Raw genomic sequence first — 16429 nt, 5'->3', positions numbered from 1 at the left:
GTGTAATTTGGTACACTATTACTATATTTTTGTAACGATATGCAAAGATAAGCTGTTTTCGCCTATCTATTTTAGTACGCCCCTCTAAAAATATTTCTAAAACTTATTTCAGTATAGCTACCTACTAAAATCAGTTTATTTTAAATCAACGCATCGGCACATTATTCCACTGACACCTGAGATACCCGCCTATGAATTCGTGTCCGGAAACTTGTACGTAAGCACTTCGCCGTATCACACTTCGCCGTGAAATGTTGTATCGGAAATAATTATATGGCCGTATATTAAAGACCGTCCAACCTCGTTGGGTGGTATAAATAGTACTAATATAAAATTCATGTATAAATAAAACATTGTTCTGGTCGGTTTACACTTTACAGGAAGCCAGCAGCAAACCAATTTTGAAAATAGCCGATATACTGGATTATTTGTTAGGATAGGTTTTCATTCTTCAATTATTCATGAATTTTGCCAAAATCAGCTATGAAAATTGAATTAATATTCATATTGAATAAAATTTATCGTATAGTATACGGTCATCTCTTTCAATTAAGAAAGCTCACGGCGAACTGTGCCACGGTGAAATATTTTACGTAAAATTCACATGTAACCCTCTGAATTACTATCCTTACCGACGAAAGAATGTTTCTCAAGACTGCAACAATTTAATGCATCTCTATTTTTTTCTAATGGCCAGAATTAAATATTCTGTTTTTGTGTTATTTTGTTGTTTAATATTTTGTGAGGTTTTTGGAGGCCAATTTCGTGATTATGTTGTTTGCAGAGAACACCGAGAGACCATCTCTCCTTTTCTAGTGTCCATTTTATTAACAGTATGTGTGATGAAATTAGTCGTACTACTCAACTGTCATGTAGCGCATTTGGACGCCCGGTTAGCATCCTCAAAACTGACCTTCCATTGTCCCTAAAGCGTAAAATATACAATGAATCTATGCTACTAGTGCTCACGTACATATAACGTAAAATGAAGACCATTCATTTAAAAAAAATAAAAACTACCGTTGGCGCAACGTGACATGGGGAGATGTTTGTTGGACGGAACGCGGAAAGTCCACACAACAACCAATGGATAAGTGAAGGCGATGTGATGAAGGTCGCTGAGGTTATGAAATGGCGATGGGCCGAACATGTCGCTCTGCCATAAGACAACCATTGGACAAATGCAATGATAGCCAAGAGGCACTAATCAATCACAGCGACGCCCTTAAATCAGCTGAATCGACACATTTTCGACACAGTTCGACCCTGACTGACGATGGTAAAATATTCAATAACCCAAAAAATTATATTGGGAATACTTACCTACCTATTATGTAAAAAGAAAAGTGCGCCTTACTTCCAGAGCCTTGAATTTGATTTTGATAAAAAAAAATAAAAAACCTTGAAATTGGTAAAAAAAAGCTCTAGAAATAACCAGTATGTATCTTTTTTTGCTAATGGGAGTTTTGCAGACCTTTTTAAAAGCTTTAATAGTATTTTAATTGAACGATCCGTACCTATATAAAAATCATCAGAAAATATTAATTTTTTTAAATTCAAAGATAAACTTATAATAAAAAAAGTACTAAAATGAGCATGCATTAGACTATTAGAGTCATTAGACCAAACGTGTTTAACTGGTAAATGTTTTTAATAGTGAAATAAAATATTGATTTGATTTAATAAAACGTAAATTTTTTTTAGTACTTATTCCACTGTTAATAAATACATCTGGACCGGTTTCGTCCGCCTCAGAGCCAATTTCATTAATTTTAATTCAATATTGTTATTGACAAAGTATTATTGGACGGATAATTACTAGATTATTTGTGTCGCTTTGATAGAATAAATGTCTGTTTTATAAAGATTATTCAGTTGAAAATGTCCCTCTCAGGTGGACGAAACCGGTCCAGATTTATTTATTAAAAGTGGAATAAGAACTAAAAAAAAAATGCGTTTTATAAATTAAATCAATAATAATACATTTCCACCATGAATCGACAGTTAACACAATAAAAGAAATGAAATAAAATAATTCACACACTGCTTATAATTTTTATGTAGGTAAGTACATACTTAAATACCAATATACCTAACAACAGTGGCGAAGCCACATGACGAAATGATCTAAATAATCTGTTAATGCGTTAAATCAAAGAATTTATTATAAACATTATTTACGATTCCTATAATTTATTATTTGGGACGAATAAATGTTTTTAAATAATATTGTAGGTACAAAAACACAACCGGCCATCCCTAATACTTCTTTTCTTAAAACGCTGACCTTATTAGAATATTAATTATTGTACATACATACACACCTACATTTTCATAGCATATACTTATACACAGTGACGTCCCGTGGGGGTAGGCAGGTCATGCGTTGCATAGGGGAAGCACACTATAAAGGGCGGCGAATAAAGGAACGAATACAGATATCACGATTTTTGAGAGCAGTGGCGGTATTCCATGAAGCAGACGATGCCGTCACTTCATTATAATATGTCGACATCTAATAATCGAAGCATAAAAAATCCTGACAACATAAATATTATTGTAGGTGTTGTGATACCCATTGTAATACATGATTATTATGGCGGTTTATCGCAAAGACTAAATTTTCACAAAGGTGCCCCAAACCTGTCAGCATCACAGACAGCGCTTGAAATGGAAAATTTTACGAACCGCAACTCTTGATAATTGTACGAAAATATTAACATGTAATGTAGGTATTTAATTTGTATTTTATAAAAATAAGTGTGTTTGATTTTTGTTATATGGCCTACCTAAGACGGTCAATTAAATTGTTCCACGAGACGGAACGATAGTTTTGGGGATTTTATGAACCGAAACGGCGCTCCTGTGTGCTCCAGTCTATTTCGAGCCCTGATCACAGACCTTCATAATATACCCAAAACCACTACTATATTATAAGAGTACATTTCGTGGAAATGCTCCAGTTTTTAGTAGACGATGTGTATGTAAATTTAGGTTTTTTGATGTAGATAAAGGGGGACGATATTATAAGTCTGCTTAAGGGCGGCACTTTGCCTAAGGACGTCAATGCGTATATACGTACGTAGTTATTTTTTATTATGCTTTCTCATCTACATTAATTTATATTAAGTAGGTAGGTACCCAAAGATAAATTCTTTGTAAGTGACAACATAGCATACAAATATTATTGGAAGAATTTTGAGAAATTATATATGATATTACCATAGAAATTGTCGTTTTAATAGCCCCATATATCAATAAAATAGAATATAACGGAATATGGATAGACAATATATGTTTGAAGACATGCAAAATACTTAATTATAAATTATAAGCTTTCGTCAAATTTATTATTTTGTTTTGATTGCGTTTGTTCATAGTAGGTATTATATAGGTAACTACATGCTATTATTATTTTAATTAATTTAATCGTAAAGAAGAGCAACATATAAATTCCATCGATAGGTACACTTTTGAGTGGTACAATAATCTATTGAGAAGTGTTTTCGTTCCATAGTGAAAATCTACCATTACATTTTACAGTGTTGATGTTCATTTGTGAAATCATCCCATTTCCGATGTGAATTAAAATATTTTTACTGCACTTTGTGAAAACAGTCTATTTAATTGTGGGAATGTAATATTCCCCTTTTTAAAACATAGTCGTCGGTAGGTAGGTAGGTCATTTTTTCAACTGCTACAATATAATAATATTATTATCTGTGGGTCTATTCTATGCTTATCGACCGCTAAAGTGATAAAGTGAAAAATATTATCAAACTTAGGGTAGGTTTGTATCAAAATATTAGCACTTATTGTAACAATTACACGAAGCCGGTTTTTATTGTTGCAATAAGTGCTATATTTTAACAGCACCTATCTTGCTGCTGTTAAAATATCGCACTTATTGCAACAATAAAAACTGGCTTCGTGTAATTGTTACAATAAGTGCTAATATTTTGATACAAACCTACCCTAAGTTTGATACTATTTATCAATTTAGTGTTCGATAAGTATAGAATAGACCCACTGATGTGGTCACATCATTTCAGTTATCATTAGGGATGCACCCCGACAAATACATCGATAATACGTACCTACCTAGTAAATCGATTCGAATTATTATTTGTTGTCAACTTAATCCACCTCACATATACGTATACTCACTTAATTTAATTATTTACTCTTTAATTGGTAGGTTACCTATTTTTTACGCTGCAGACAAGTCTACTCAGCTGTAATCACAAAACTCCATCTCCATAGATAATATAAAAAATAAACGGCTAGCTTCGCGGCCTCGGTGTTTATGGCCGCTCATTCTGTCACTGTCGTTGAGCGCTGACGGCTGCTGTCAAAGTAGAAGTGACAGTACATTCAATTTTTATTTGTAAATATAATTATCGAATTATAAAACTCGGAAGTGAATACTATACAGCGTATTGCATTAAGATGCTTTATGTTGTTATAATATTGTGATATCGATATATTAATGTAAGTAAAAATTCCTTCTTCGTTTTATTTTACCCATCATAATATTACGTTTATTAGGTTATGCAGATTTTTTTATTTCAGTATAAATTTTAATTAATAAAGTCAACATCTCTGCTATCAATAAATGATATGTTTTATCATTTATTGATTGTTAAATACATATTATTTAGTATGATTAAAATCTGTGAATTTTGTTTTGTTGTATTTACAAAAAGCCAGCATTTCCGAATTAATTTTAGTAAGTCACAGAACCCTTATACCCCAGAATGGAACTCCTAAAATATATTAGTGGAGTAAAATTTGCTTTTTTTTCACATTCAATTTCAGCTTGAAAAAAAAATAGAATAAAAAGAAAGTGTTGAAATGCAGCTGAAATCCAGCGCAATACAAGTGCAGTGAAAATATATTATCTCTAAACTGCTTCATTTAATTTTGTGTTTATATTGGCAAGATATGCAATTTTATATAGCTACGGATAATATGTTTGTCAATCAAAATTAACGTTTGCTCATGAAAATATGCCAACAACTGCATTTAAAAATTCTAACGAGGGCTTTGACTCATGATGCCACCAGACTTCTAAATATAAAAGCAGAACCGAGTGGTGATAATTCATATCTACAAATATCATTTAAAATTATCGTAATTTGTAATGGTTGACTTTTAATAGAATTAGTAATTTGGACCGTGAATAAATTATTTTTATGAATTTAATTTTATCCCGTAGATCCCATTTGTGAAATTCTGCCTTAAGATATCGATCCGTCTTTGACTCATACGAATTATTACTAATAACTATGCTGTCTGAGTTATTTGTAAGATTCAGAGGTTTTTCCCAATTAACTACTTAAGTATGTATTTTCAATAATATACTTAAGTAAGTACTAGCATATTATCTTGTGCAAATAAACAAAAAAATCTAATCATCAAAATCATCATTAGTTGTTCAATTCCTGATAGCTACTTGTTATTATTTGTTATGTAATTGATTCAAATTCTATTATCAGTGTATATATCTGAATTTCACTCTTCTAATTAACTTATAATGTATAGTAGGTATGTATTATTGAATAGCTTAAGAAAGATAAGATATGGCAATCTTACAGATTCCAGTTTTCCTGGTGTTGGCTCGTTGTATAGGCTTTGGTTTTGTTAGGTATTAGCAATGTGATTGTTATAATAGCGTAATTAGCGTATATAGCTAGATAATATCTATAATTGTTATTCTGCATATTTCACAACGTATGTAACACCATGGTAAAGCAGAGCTAACATTGATATTTATTTATAAAACAGCGTAATTAGTGGAAACCGTCAGATATTATAATATATTAAATGTGATGAACACTGCCTATCAGGCAAAGGTTAACGATTAGTATAAAAAACAGCAAAAGAATCAAAGTACACACCTAAACAGTGATCAATATGTTATGATATACATATTTACAGTAATGCCAAGTAACTTGCGATAATTTGTTCTGGCATAATTAGCGTATGTCGAACATTTCAGAATAATAGTATATCATAAATATTATTTTGGCGTAGTACTTAACTACCAAACCTTTCTTATTTTTCTACTTATTTTAATACAAACATTTGTTTTTTTATACCATATCTGATCCTAATAAGATCATATGGGCCTCCGCAGGGTAGAGGGTTGTACTCACGAGAAATGGATATTACCCACTCGTTCAACCTATTATGTCCATACTCAAATTGAAAAACAATATGTGTATTGCCAGACCCAGGATTCGGACCTGGAACCTACGACATTATGAGCCAACACGTAAGCCACTTAGCCATCATGGGCGTTAAGTTTTGACTATAGACCATTAATGTCATACTGTTTAAAAATGGATGTTTCCTGGAATTCCACGGTTGGATCGAATTCACATGTGGCATTTTAAAACTGTGGCTCGCATCCGGCATGGTTTTAGGCAATTGGCTGATATTTATTGTGATAATGTTTGTTGTAATTCCTCCATAGGAGGCAACCAAGATCCATTTCGAATAATGGGGCCAATGATAACATATGAAAAATATTACATATTTCTTGTCATTAAATCTTTAAATACCTATTATTAATTTTATTCTGCTGTGGTTAGATTATCTACTTTTGTTTTATAATTCTCACGTGAATGATCACAAACATAATGATGTATCGATTGGTAGTTGCATATATATTATCAATGTTGGTGATTTGGCTATTAATTTTGATCTGTAAATATCAGTACATTCAGGCTGCTTGCTTAAAAAGTCACTATTGTTATATTTGTGGTTGTATAGAATAAAATAAAGTTAAATGGATAATAAGTATTTTTATTTATGACTGTAACCACAACGTGACTTAAAACCATTGTTGTTACAGTATAGATGTGCTATATGCATATTTTTCTATTTCAATTATTGTTATTGAATAATGTTACACAACTATGGGAAAATGAAAACTTTATGTGTAGTTTGACGTTATGCCGTAAAAGGCTATGCGATTATTTGAATCTGATAACGTATTACAATTCACATCCTCTCTAAAAAATACCATTATTTATGTGTTCAGATATCCCAATAATAATAATATTAACTAATGTAACCATAATGTTGCTGTTGTTAATTTTCATATTCAATTTTTTACACAAATTTAAAACAATGGAAAGTGGGTTGTCTTCTGGATGAAGCTGAAAAAATAAGGATTAATTCTTGAGTCTGATGAAATGTGTGATAAACTTAAACACAGAGTATGTTATTTTCAATAATTACACATGTATCATAATATGTATTAAAATTTGTCACGTTAACGAAATGTGCACTCAATATTCGTAATATTTGAGGACATTCCGAAGGCTTTGCATTTCTAGAGTTTTATGGCCCGATTGTCACTAAGTAATAAAGCAAATCTCCTTCAAATTCTTGGTCTACGGCGACTGACTTCACATTTCTATTCGTCATCATTCTGTTATGTGATACTTACATTTCATATAGATTTTTTTATGAGAAATGAATGTTATCCACTTGCTCAAATGTATACTGATTTTGCTGCACTTAACCAGTTCAATAAAACGTTTTGTCTGCTATGTAATTGAACTGAAATAAAATCCAGTCAAGAACAACAGTTTTGGAACTGACGGCTTAGCTGTCTCAAGGCTTTTAACGAACATTAAACTTAAAATTCTTTCTATCTCGAAAATGTGATACAATATTATTATCATTAACTAAAAAAATATTTCATTTCATATGTGGAGTGGAAGTTATTATATTAACCTTTTTACTGCCGGTAGGTGTATGTATGGCGGTACCTTACACGCCGCGAATTTTATTGCAAAAATAAAAAATTAAAATCAATTTACGTTTCACGTGGTCAAAACGAATTCTGTTTCAATTCTGAGTATGTGACGATATTCCCAATACATGTTGTTGTGTGTTCAACATATTTGTATGTTTAAAATGTTAAAATTAATAAATTAATAAACGTTTACGTAAAATCCCGTTTAAAGTGGGACGTCCAAAGACGTCATTATTGTATGAGCGGCGTTCCGTTCACGGAAAAGTTCGCGTCTTAAGACGTTAAGGCAGCCATCTGGTTAATAGATTTTAGCTATTTGAAATTTGTCATACCCATTGGGTCTGTACCCTGGATCAAACGAACATTGAAAATGCATTTTTAGAATATCATATTGTGGAATTTGCGAAATTTCAATCCCGATACTGTTCTATTAGGGTGTATTTGATTAATCCATAATGGGTTTTCTATTCAACGCATGACTTTTTCCGGTGTCTACATAAAGAATTTTTGAAAATGGGCGCTGAGGCACCCCACCGTATTTAAATTTTAAAACGCATTTTTATCAATATAAAAACATTTGTGACAAACTATTCTTAATCAGATCGACTGATACACATACATTATTTTTTTGATTTACGTTCTGGTAAGATTTTAATCGTAAATTGATTCAAAACATCACTTCAAATTCTCTAACCCTATCCGCGCCATACATAGGTACCTACAAAGGAGAACTGTTTTGATAAATATTGTTCACCGTTTTGTGCATTATTTACATTAGTTACCTAATAAATATTATATTTTTAATGTCACTTTAACCGAGCATAACAAACAATAGTTCTGATCGTCATTTTAACTGTTATTTAAATCAAAAGGAAATGATTGTTAGGAAATACCCGTAGGCATTTTGGATAGCATACTAATTTAATACCTATCTAAACATAACTTTGTTGACTTTTAACACTTTCGCTTTGTTTATACACTTCAAAAATGTATCACGGTTAAATCAAACACAATATGGACACTTCTTCGTATTTTACTATACGTGTGTCCAAATTCAAACTTAGATTTCACTACAATAGTATTAATTCTGACATACATAGATAATGTATTTTGTATGGCTGTTAATAATAATATTATACTGTTTTTTTTTGTTTGGAACTAATGAACATTAGGTAAATTTAATTAGCTACTCCCCAGGAACTTATTACAGCTATAATTATAATCTTTTTCAATGAAATACAGCCTTTATTTATAATTATGTGAATTATATGTACTTGAAATTTCAGTAGGTATAAAAAAAACTCTTGAAAAACAAAGTGGGAACTATTTTCCCACAGCCTGATTGTGGGGAATACTTAATCATTGCCTGATAAAAAATACACCTAAATTATATGTGGGAAAGTCCAACACCATGTCAATAGGACATCAAGCCATCTGCAAGACCTAGCGAGATAGCTGGCTCTGTTAGTATAGTTATAATTCATTGATTATTTTTATAATTTATGATGCTGTATACTTGTACGGTTCAAATTTAAAACTATTTTACACGGGTAACCTTGTTTCAATTTAGAAGTCAAAATAATTAATTAATAACAAATTAATAGCTTGTCATGGTTTCAAAGCATAAATTTATTTATTATACCATGTGCCTTTGACAAGACAATGAACACCACGTAAATACTTTGTATTTTTTTGTCATAAAATTGAAAAGAAATGTTGTTTTATGCCACCTGTTAAACTTTGTGAAGAGCAGCCATAATATTGTGTAGTTATGCATGTGTTTCTTAGTATCATTTAGTGATTGTAGCTCAAACATTATACAGGTGGGTCCATAGTAATTATTGGTAATTCTTTGACTATATCATTAAATTGCCAACGGTAACTGACTGTATGTTCTACATTGAACAGCGGTCGTGAACCATAGGGTTCAGAACAGTAATTTAAAATTATCTGAGGAATTCTGACTGTCGAAATAAGTAATATTGTATTAGTTTCCTTGTTTGACTTTACCTTCAAAAGGGTTCCTTATTTCTGATATAGAAGGTAATCGTTTACGCCTCTGTCTAATATTTTTTGATCAAATCATCTGACCGTAACAAAAGATTAGCAATGCCTTCGCTCAAAGAACAACTTACATTTGCTAGACTCTAAATGCTAATTGTATACTTTTCATTAAACTTGCCTGATATAATAGTGATTCTCAATCTTTTCAACTGCATAACTTGTAAAAGTAAATCGAACTAACGCCTTGATTTATTACATTTATTCCAACCCCATTAAAGGTAGTAATATTAAAAAGTTCACTGCAATATAATATATACTTATAAAGATTCCTTCATAGTATTTAAGATATTTTCAAAAATCTACATTCAAAATTTCATTACTGACTTTTATTATATTATAATATTTTCTATCTACTTATTTAAAAAAATGTACATTTACTGTTTTGTACTTCAAATTATTATAAAATTAAATAATTATTATTCACTTTAATTGTGTCAACTATAAATTCATGGAATGATTCGAGTAAAACAAAATGGAATTTTTTTTAAAACACGCTTTAAAGTATTTTACAACGTTTTTCTTAGCTCGTATTCTTATTTGTCCGGTGGTTCTTTGTCCGGTACAAATCTTGCAATCGATTTTTAACTAACTTCCCGACTAGCTAGACATTTGAAACTTTGAGAATATATCAGAACACGATGCCAATCCATTTTTTTAATACTTTTAGCCATCTTTAAGTAGAGTTGAATTCATTTTCAGTTAATTCTGTTTTGTATGAAAAGTTATTTCGACACCATTATTGGTTGCTAGGAGTCTGGGGTCCTAGCAACTAAATTATTAATATATACGTGCATTACTATGGAAATCAAAATGACATCTCAGTATTATTTCTATCAAGTACAAATTTTTTTGATCGCTTAAGCTAGTCAAGTCAAGTTTATATGATTCAACAGAAAATTTAAAAACCTTGTAAGATATAAAAAGTTCTTTTTAACTTGTAATTATTTTTATATAAAGTATAAATAAATTACCATTTCGTTGCTGAGCGTTAATAAGCTATATTAACAGAATTTTTATGAGAAATAGTTGTTAGCCATTCACCCAACCCATTGGGTTCTTGCGTTGAATCAAATAAGTACACAATTTTTTTTGACCAGCCACACCGAACCACGGCCTTGTGTTTATACAAAAATGTCGACTCTACCAACTAGGCCAACGTTGCCTTTTAAAATTGCAATATAAATTTAGTAAAAGGTAATTATTAATTCCACTACAAGACGGTGCATATCGATCTATATTATAGTGGAGCAATTAATATACTATTTTACCTGGATTGGTTGTTACACATTCGCTCAAACCTTGGGTCATTATAATTAAAAAATCACACAAGTGGTTCATGCCTCTTTCTAAAATTTGATTTCTTAATAAGACATTTTGAATTTTTACATGTTTAATTTGCTCGAATTTATTATGTAGGTTTGTGGAGATTATTAAAAAATAATGTTAAATTTTAATGGTTATATTGTGTATATTATTCTTTAATTATAGAAAGAATTCATTGAGGAAAAAATATAGTTTTTCTCTGAAATTTATAAACTAAAAAGAAAACAGTTTCATATTCACTTGTTTCTACAATTATCCAAGCATCACATTTAAAAATACTACCTGACCTTTATTGCTTGATGGAAATTAATGAGTTTTGCTTATTATCTCAAAAATTCAAGTTCAACACTCTGTGGCCATCATCTTATGTTGAAACTTCAATCTCTTTTATTGGTCATTTAAGTCTATAACAGCCAGTATGTGAATCAATACTCACTTTTTTGTGTTCACATAGATTCATCTTATGGCAGCCTAGCTATACTTGCTGTCCCACTTTTAAAACGTGTATTATTTGCAATCATTGCAAACTTGTTTTCAGCTTGAATTGTTTACTAAAAACGAGACGCTACTTGCAATAATATTAAGGCTAAGGTCATACTGTAGTACTTCATGCATTGTTTTTTTTTTGTTTTCAATTTGTAACACTGAACTTCATTCTTTTCATTACAAATTGAAATCCTTATTATTTTTGAATTTTAGCGTCTCTTCATTTTTCATCATGTTTCACCATATTTTATATATCAATGATTTCAGTAATAGTGTTGACCATAAATTAATTCTTGGTGGAAAGACTTATTACACATAATGTAATAATAATCAGGACTGATTTCGTCCGCCCAACAGGAAATTCTCAACTAACATCACTTGGTAATGTTCTGTTAACCAGACGAAATCGGTCCTGATCATTGTGAAATCAGTATTATATATTGCGTTTAATTTAAATTAATTTATATATAAATATTTACGTAGAATTATTTCTTAAATAATCTAGTTATTTATATTTGTAACTGGCTCAAAATCACATATTGTTTTTATCAATGTGTATTTGTTCCAGAGCAAAGACCCAATGAGATGACTAATAGATATCAACCGGGTTTTTTATCAATACACAAAAATTAATTTTCCTAATGTATATTGTATGTATTGTAATGTATTGGAATGGTGTATGTGAGAATCTGGTAACTTCCTCATAAATCAAGAACATCAATAATTATTGTTTGTTCTCCCAATGTGTAAAACTGGTCTACCATTAACAATCCTATTGAGAGAACAATTATTGTCATGTTTAACGTAATTGCTTCAGTAATATAATCAATATAATATTGTACTTACGAACTGGCAAGGTTGGATTAACGTTGTCTTGTAAATTCTTAAATTTACCCTCTTATTTAAAGACTATCGTTTTTTTTACACTATGCAACATTTATAACTATTTCCATAAATTTAATGTTATAAATTTCTTAGATTAATAGTTTGTGATGATGTTCTAAAAATGCGTTTGATCCACGGTACGTATCCAAGGTGTATGGCGAATTTTAAATAGCCAAAATCTATTAATATAATTACCTACACTCCACATATGAAATGAAATATTTTTTCAGTGATAATAATATAATAATTTTAACTTTAATGTCTGTCAAAAGCCTTGAGACAGCTAAGCTGTCAGTTCCAAAAATGTTGTTCGTGACTGAATTTTATTGCAGTTTAATTACATAGCAGACAAATCATTTTATTGAACCGGTTAAGTGCAGCAAAATCAGTATACCAATTTAAAATGACTTGCAAAAATGGCAGCAAGTTTCTGGAATGTGTAACAGTAATATATTTGCATGACCTGACGCAATCATTTCATCGAAGCAAATTAATTCATCAAACATATTATTATTTGTACAAGTAATCTCGAGTACTGGATCCTTAACAGCAACTGCGTGTATATCTTGATCACGATGATTTTTTAATCAATTACTATTTTTTCTTCCTAATCGTTCAGCGGTCCATACGTCTTGTAATTATATTGTTGTCGCTTGTCCAGTTAACCTTCCCTTTACGATTCTAATAAATTCCGTTCCTTCCAGTGTTGTTACCTTGAATTACCATACAAAATTGATAATACAATAGTAAGTAAAAGAGAAATGCCTATTTTGGCAACATAAATAAGTCTAATAAGGTTGCATTATAATTATTTTATATTTGTTTTATCTATAAAATTATCAAAAAGGCATCAAAACTTTATTATAATCATACGAGTATTTCTATACAGTAATAAAACGGTCTTAATCTCACCTCTCACTTTCATATCTCTTTCTCCCAATTGAGTATGTCTCCCTTTGTGGCACATACTTTTAGATATCATATCTCTTTTGTTCATAAAGCCCATTTATAATTCATGTCAAGTAAATGAAATCCGATGGATATTTATCAATTACTTGTATTTACTGGATAATGCTATCGATTTTTTAAATAATAGCATTTTAATTAGATGCAATATTGATGATTCTAGGAATAGCCGACGTATGAAGATGACGAAGTGCATATTAACTCATTTAGTACGCGTTTGGAGTCGTTGACCATTAGATATAATTAGTGTGTTATTTAAATGTGGTAATTAAAAGGTTAGCAGTGATTGTGTACAATATTTTCAGTTTAATTGGCTAGGTAACCTAAGATGACATTACAATAACGAAAGTGTTAAAAAAAAAACATGACTCATGATGAGATGAGACTTAAGTATATATTATATGCAAAAGTATTACGATCCTATTTAGGACGGCAGTTATCTAAAATACATGTGGTGTCCCGCTTTGACATTTCCCTCGCGCAATATCCAATAAGAATTGAGTGTAGTAAGACGCGGTACTGAATATCAACATTGTTCATTACGGTGTAACATTTTACAAGTCTTTTAGTTGTATTTTATTAATTTATTATTTTTAGTGTTCTTGTACTTTGTTCTCATAATGTCATCAAATTAGAAAGATAAGTTATTAAAGGAAAGTGTCATGAATTCATAGTTAAACTGTGTGATTGACTCATGTGTCAAAGATATGTAGATACATTGTCACATACATCATAACACGGACAGCGTGTCCGATTTAGCCAGCTGACTTCTTACATTGGGTAGACTATAATTGATAATAGTTGTTTTTTCCTCATCGGTGATGGAAATATTTTTAGATAATTTTATCTGTTTAAAATAAAACAATTCTTAAGAAATCTTTATCCATTATTCATTTATACTTGGAATTACTTACTTGGTTTAAATACTTGGTTTATACTTTTAAAAATGCATTCAATAACCTTTAAAACCGTTATTTCCATAATTTGATAGTAATCTCTTTGCCAAACACAGCATAATAATATATATTTACATCTTGGGTATTCTCATATTATTGATATGCTGTAAAGCAGTTTTCTTCAACCTTTTAACACCTATGGCCCGGCGAAACATAGGAGAAATATTTTATATATATATATATAAAAAAAAAGACCACATAAAAACTAATATAAATAGATACAAGTATGGAAAACACCCAGATTTATGTAGATTTCTTGGATTTCAAAAAAAAAAAAATTAAAAATTCAGTACCCTAAATTGGCAAAAATATCTTGTGGGAATATCCGAATCGTGTAGTGGTATGAAAGCTTTTGCGGACGGGCGCTGGTCCACGAACCACCGGTTGAAGACCACTGCTGTAAAGTGTAAAATTATTTGGATACATTCTGAAAACTAATGTTCTATACTGTTATATGAGACTGGTGTCGCATTACTTTGATAGCATACATTTGTTAAATTACAAAGTGTTAATCAGTGTACTACGTGAAACCTAGACACTTCTCAATTTCTATTTAAGTTTGTTGACCTTTATAGAACTTGAGTCACTAGTTGAATTGTATAAATTCCACAAAACTGAAATTATTACATTGAACATTCTTCTTCTTAAACCACGTTGCGCCTCCAACAAGCCCTGTCACTCTTCAATCACCAATCTTCTTGCATCTTCCCAGATCATGTCAGCATCTTGTAATTTCACTGTATACACCATGTGAATGGTATTTACTGATCTTCCATGACACCGAAATTTGATTAATCCGGTGCTATTGCATGAAATGTTGATTTTCAAACCAACACTAGATGAATTATAACGCAGTTGTCGATTCCCTCTTGAATGCCCCCGATTAAGTTGTCAAATAGAATAGCATCATTGGCGTACTCCAGATTACACACTGTGGAGGTGACACCTGTGCTTCGATGAAGTGGTATTGACTTTTATAGTATGAAGTCGAAGAGAAAAAACAGCTGTATGCTTAACGACTGTATCTCTTCCAAAAGATCATTGCTATTATTTGCTGTCTGGATTTTAACAATTTCAAGGTGAATTAATTACAATTCATGGAGGTATCTTCTGATCAAGAGAATCGTGGTTTTAACGACTAGTAAGTGATATTATGATATTTTAACAATAACATTTATCACAAGATTGGTTCAGTTTAGCGTATTATTATAATACCAATATTCTCTAAAACATTGATTCAAAATAAAGCAACAGCTAGTAGTTGATTGACTATAAAAGTGTGATACACAAATATTATCTTATTTTGTTTGTTTAAACATACCTATATTTGTTATTGTCTAAAAATATTTTTAATCATATCAATTTGTTGATCACATTTACCTAATTACCTTGCTTAATATTAAATCGATTTAGATTGTGTCAATCTTGATAATGAGATTTTACTATAAATTGAAATAAAGTGATGATGACCTACTAATGCGATGAAAGTGATAGAACATATTAATTTATAGCCTGTTTACACATTGATTTACTGGCGGCAGTACATATACTACGACTACATCCGTGGATCAAAAAAGTTTAAAGTTAGCTTCTGAATTTCCACGCGATAGTTTCAACTTGCATGCATGCACAGTAGAACTATAGTTGTGAACCCGCCGGAAAGAATATAAACTACACCGCGCAGAGCATTTTGACATTTACCAATTTTCACAACCTGTCAAATAGCACCATGCAACTTTTTTAGTCCATGCATGCAATCTTGCAACTTGCATGGTATTACATATTTACACATGCATTTTATTATTATGGCCGTCCGACGTACGTACCGTCAACAGTAAATCTATGCACGTGTAAACGGGCTATTAGACTTCAATGGGGCATTGTTTATGTGCACTCTGTTATTTTCTTATATTGTCATATAGATGTATGAATATTTTCTTTATTTTTTTATTTTCGATTAGGTGTTGTAATATTTGTG

The 16429-nt window shown here is 30.8% G+C and overlaps 1 protein-coding gene across 2 annotated transcripts in view; it reads left to right on the top strand.

Moving 5' to 3' along the window:
* Window positions 1-4314: 4314 nt before the first annotated feature.
* The window catches only part of Ctns (lysosomal cystine transporter cystinosin), a 41684-nt gene continuing 29569 nt past the window's right edge, over window positions 4315-16429 (top strand). For both annotated transcript variants that reach the window (XM_085952299.1, XM_085952300.1), the window contains exon 1: window positions 4315-4491. The gene's annotated coding sequence lies outside the window, so the exon portion shown is untranslated. The remainder of the gene's footprint in view (window positions 4492-16429) is intronic.

Source organism: Rhyacophila brunnea, unplaced genomic scaffold (assembly GCF_057557595.1).
Source record: "Rhyacophila brunnea isolate RB1 unplaced genomic scaffold, BYU_Rbru_1.0 scaffold_3, whole genome shotgun sequence".
In the NCBI taxonomy this organism is placed as follows: Eukaryota; Metazoa; Arthropoda; class Insecta; order Trichoptera; family Rhyacophilidae; genus Rhyacophila; species Rhyacophila brunnea.
Note: the sequence above shows the minus strand (reverse complement) of the source record. Positions and strands in the feature narration are given on the sequence as shown.